Genomic DNA, 6,013 nt, shown 5'->3' on the forward strand with positions numbered 1-6,013 from the left:
CCCGATAATGAAGAGCCAAAGATAAGACAGTCTGAGGGGTCTCTCCCCCCCCCCCCCCCCCTGCAGTGACATAACAGCCAAAAAGTGACTCGTCTCTGCTCATTTGCATATGACTTTGGAGACTATTTATTATAGGTAAAAGTGTTGTTACATAAGAGGGAAAGCCAAAAAGTACAAATCATACCCTACATGTGGCCGTTACTGGTTTAGTGGGGTAAAAGCTGGTGATGATTTCTCTTTAAGGGCGATAACACAAGAGACGGGCCTCAATGAATGGGGAGAGGAAGAATAATCAGCAGCATCAGCCTGCGGTGTCACTAGAGGAAGCCTCCAGCCATGGCTGACACATGGAATAATACAGGAGGGAGGAGCCAGACTCGTTGTATTCCTAGCACCTGGAGTCGTGCTCCTCCCCCCACCCCCAGGCCCTGCACAAGGTGTAATGGAGCCTCCCTTTAACCCTGCAGCAAAGCAACAATAGAAGAGATGCTGTGACCCAGACAAAAGAGAGAGAAACAATAGAAAAGCGGAAATATTTTAAGGAAAAAAAGAGAAATTTTATGTTTTTAACCCTTTACGAGAAAATGAAATAATGTGACCCTGATATCTCTAGACTGTATTTCCCTAATCCGGCTTCACTGGGATTAGCAAATATTTTTTGGAAAATTATAACCCGAATGGGAAAGTCTTTAAACTATAAGAACCTTGAAGGAACCCCCCCCCCCCCCACTTTGCATAAACAAATGAAAGGAATTCCAGGTCCAAATAGTGGACTTGCCCGGCACCCAGATTTGTTGTCCCAGTTCTTATTTATGGGTGGGTGAGAGCGCAGGCTACACGTGAGCTATAGAAGAGCGAGGGGAAGTAACGCATAACTGTATGATCTGACAACGGGGGGGGGGGGGGGGGGGGGTTAGTCTGTTACTATGGTGACTCATAGCTCTGCATAGGAGCTGTACACACAAAACGATAAAAGTTTTTTTTTTTTTTTTTTTTAGCCTGTCATTTATTTATAAACAAGTGCAGATAACAAATGAATCTACAGCGAGGTCACGGAAACGGTCAAATGGTTTTTTTTTCGGCAATGCCTTGTCTTTGACCCCAAATTGGGCACAAAATTGTATAAAAGGTGGGGGAAAAGGACGAGCAGCGCTGAGATCATGAACAAAGAACGAGGTTATAATGAGTGCGGTTTCTTGGGCTGCGCACACATAATATGGTTTTTATCCCCTCTGGTGTAAGGCCAGGGATTGGCTGCTGCCAGTGTTAAAAGCGTCTGCTCAGTGGAGGACGGGGATGGATTCTATACTGTTACATCCGCCCCCTATAATCTATTACGGCCTCCGCTGAGTGTATATGCCGCCCAGCAGGATGGAATCACGCAGCTGACTACATCTGTCACTGTTTTCTGCTGGATGTGACGTAGGGACATTACACAGAGGAAACATGAGCTGTGGATGGAGCCTCCCTCGCTGACTCTCCTGTGTCGTCCTTCTAAGTACTTGGAATCTTCCTGCAGTAACAATCCTGGACTCATTCTTAGACCTCAGTGTTGTTCCTACAGAATTCATCCTGGAAATACAGGTTAGTCTTCCCCCTCGTCTATAGGGCACAGTCTGAATGCTGATTGGACAAAGTGGATGGAGAAAGGCGGAGCAGTAGCTATAAGTAATAAGCCCCAACACCCTCCACCCAGGTTATCTGCAGCGAGGGGTCACGTCTGGGGCGCAGGTCATGGATGTGTGTGATGTGAGAAATGACTATTTATTACGTTGTATTTTTGAGATTGTGAAATAAATCAAACAAAAAGCTTTTGAATAATAAAAAAAAATATTAAATACTAACAAACCCTTCAATAAAATTTTTATAAATGTCAATCGTATATAAAAGATAAGAAGAAAACACCGATATTATCTCTAAACTTGTACAGATTGTGATAGAAAAATCTGTACATAGGGGGCAGTATTATAGTAGTTATATTCCTGTACATAGGGGGCAGTATTATAGTAGTTATATTCCTGTACATAGGGGGCAGTATTATAGTAGTTATATTCCTGTACATAGGGGGCAGTATTATAGTAGTTATATTCCTGTACACAGGGGGCAGTATTATAGTAGTTATATTCCTGTACATAGGGGGCAGTATTATAGTAGTTATATTCCTGTACATAGGGGGCAGTATTATAGTAGTTATATTCCTGTACACAGGGGGCAGTATTATAGTAGTTATATTCCTGTACATAGGGGGCAGTATTATAGTAGTTATTTCCGTGTACATAGGGAGCAGTATTATAGTAGTTATATTCCTGTACATAGGGGGCAGTATTATAGTAGTTATATTCCTGTACATAGGGGGCGGTATTATAGTAGTTATATTCCTGTACATAGGGGGCAGTATTATAGTAGTTATATTCCTGTACATAGGGGGCAGTATTATAGTAGTTATATTCTTGTACATAGGGGGCAGTATTATAGTAGTTATATTCCTGTACATAGGGGGCGGTATTATAGTAGTTATATTCCTGTACATAGGGGGCGGTATTATAGTAGTTATATTCCTGTACATAGGAGGCAGTATTATAGTAGTTATATTCCTGTACATAGGGGGCAGTATTATAGTAGTTATATTACTGTACATAGGGGGCAGTATTATAGTAGTTATATTCTTGTACATAGGGGGCAGTATTATAGTAGTTATACTCCTGTACATAGGGGGCAGTATTATAGTAGTTATACTCCTGTACATAGGGGGCAGTATTATAGTAGTTATATTCTTGTACATAAGGGGCAGTATTATAGTAGTTATATTCTTGTACATAGGGAGCAGTATTATAGTAGTTATATTCTTGTACATAGGGGGCAGTATTATAGTAGTTATATTCCTGTACATAGGGGGCAGTATTATAGTAGTTATATTCTTGTACATAGGGGGCAGTATTATAGTAGTTATATTCCTGTACATAGGGGGCAGTATTATAGTAGTTATATTCCTGTACATAGGGGGCAGTATTATAGTAGTTATATTCCTGTACATAGGGGGCAGTATTATAGTAGTTATATTCCTGTACATAGGGAGCAGTATTATAGTAGTTATATTCTTGTACATAGGGGGCAGTATTATAGTAGTTATATTCTTGTACATAGGGGGCAGTATTATAGTAGTTATATTCCTGTACATAGGGGGCAGTATTATAGTAGTTATATTCCTGTACATAGGGGGCAGTATTATAGTAGTTATATTCCTGTACATAGGGAGCAGTATTATAGTAGTTATATTCTTGTACATAGGGGGCAGTATTATAGTAGTTATATTCTTGTACATAGGGGGCAGTATTATAGTAGTTATATTCTTGTACATAGGGGGCAGTATTATAGTAGTTATATTCCTGTACATAGGGGGCAGTATTATAGTAGTTATACTCCTGTACATAGGGGGCAGTATTATAGTAGTTATATTCCTGTACATAGGGGGCAGTATTATAGTAGTTATATTACTGTACATAGGGGGCAGTATTATAGTAGTTATATTACTGTACATAGGGGGCAGTATTATAGTAGTTATATTCCTGTACATAGGGGGCGGTATTATAGTAGTTATATTCCTGTACATAGGAGGCAGTATTATAGTAGTTATATTCCTGTACATAGGGGGCAGTATTATAGTAGTTATATTACTGTACATAGGGGGCAGTATTATAGTAGTTATATTACTGTACATAGGGGGCAGTATTATAGTAGTTATATTCTTGTACATAGGGGGCAGTATTATAGTAGTTATACTCCTGTACATAGGGGGCAGTATTATAGTAGTTATATTCTTGTACATAGGGGGCAGTATTATAGTAGTTATATTCTTGTACATAGGGGGCAGTATTATAGTAGTTATATTCCTGTACATAGGGGGCAGTATTATAGTAGTTATATTCCTGTACATAGGGGGCAGTATTATAGTAGTTATATTCTTGTACATAGGGGGCAGTATTATAGTAGTTATATTCTTGTACATAGGGGGCAGTATTATAGTAGTTATATTCCTGTACATAGGGGGCAGTATTATAGTAGTTATATTCCTATACATAGGGGGAAGTATTATAGTAGTTATATTCTTGTACATAGGGGGCAGTATTATAGTAGTTATATTCCTGTACATAGGGGGCAGTATTATAGTAGTTATATTCCTGTACATAGGGGGCAGTATTATAGTAGTTATATTCCTGTACATAGGGGGCAGTATTATAGTAGTTATATTCCTGTACATAGGGGGCGGTATTATAGTAGTTATATTCCTGTACATAGGAGGCAGTATTATAGTAGTTATATTCCTGTACATAGGGGGCAGTATTATAGTAGTTATATTACTGTACATAGGGGGCAGTATTATAGTAGTTATACTCCTGTACATAGGGGGCAGTATTATAGTAGTTATACTCCTGTACATAGGGGGCAGTATTATAGTAGTTATACTCCTGTACATAGGGGGCAGTATTATAGTAGTTATATTCCTGTGCATAGGGGGCAGTATTATAGTAGTTATATTCTTGTGCATAGGGGGCAGTATTATAGTAGTTATATTCTTGTACATAGGGGGCAGTATTATAGTAGTTATATTCTTGTACATAGGGGGCAGTATTATAGTAGTTATATTCCTGTACATAGGGGGCAGTATTATAGTAGTTATATTCCTGTACATAGGGGGCAGTATTATAGTAGTTATATTCCTGTACATAGGGGGCAGTATTATAGTAGTTATATTCCTGTACATAGGGGGCAGTATTATAGTAGTTATATCCCTGTACATAGGGGGCAGTATTATAGTAGTTATATTCTTGTACATAGGGGCAGTATTATAGTAGTTATATTCCTGTACATAGGGGTATTATTATAGTAGTTATATTCTTGTACATAGGGGGCAGTATTATAGTAGTTATATTCTTGTACATAGGGGGCAGTATTATAGTAGTTATATTCCTGTACATAGGGGGCAGTATTATAGTAGTTATATTCTTGTACATAGGGGGCAGTATTATAGTAGTTATATTCCTGTACATAGGGGGCAGTATTATAGTAGTTATATCCCTGTACATAGGGGGCAGTATTATAGTAGTTATATTCTTGTACATAGGAGGCAGTATTATAGTAGTTATATTCCTGTACATAGGGGTATTATTATAGTAGTTATATTCTTGTACATAGGGAGCAGTATTATAGTAGTTATATTCCTGTACATAGGGGGCAGTATTATAGTAATTATATTCCTGTACATAGGGGGCAGTATTATAGTAGTTATATTCTTGTACATAGGGGGCAGTATTATAGTAGTTATATTCTTGTACATAGGGGGCAGTATTATAGTAGTTATATTCCTGTACATAGGGGGCAGTATTATAGTAGTTATATTCCTGTACATAGGGGGCAGTATTATAGTAGTTATATTCTTGTACATAGGGGGCAGTATTATAGTAGTTATATTCCTGTACATAGGGGGCAGTATTATAGTAGTTATATTCTTGTGCATAGGGGGCAGTATTATAGTAGTTATATTCCTGTACATAGGGGGCAGTATTATAGTAGTTATATTCCTGTGCATAGGGGGCAGTATTATAGTAGTTATATTCTTGTGCATAGGGGGCAGTATTATAGTAGTTATATTCCTGTACATAGGGGGCAGTATTATAGTAGTTATATTCCTGTACATAGGGGGCAGTATTATAGTAGTTATATTCCTGTACATAGGGGGCAGTATTATAGTAGTTATATCCCTGTACATAGGGGGCAGTATTATAGTAGTTATATTCCTGTACATAGGGGGCAGTATTATAGTAGTTATATTCTTGTACATAGGGGGCAGTATTATAGTAGTTATATTCTTGTACATAGGGGGCAGTATTATAGTAGTTATATTCTTGTGCATAGGGGGCAGTATTATAGTAGTTATATTCTTGTACATAGGGGGCAGTATTTAATGTCTCTGCATTACACTTCAGGACGAGAAAGAACTCCATAGACGCAATGA

Source organism: Engystomops pustulosus, chromosome 1, assembly GCF_040894005.1.
Source record: "Engystomops pustulosus chromosome 1, aEngPut4.maternal, whole genome shotgun sequence".
In the NCBI taxonomy this organism is placed as follows: domain Eukaryota; kingdom Metazoa; phylum Chordata; class Amphibia; order Anura; family Leptodactylidae; genus Engystomops; species Engystomops pustulosus.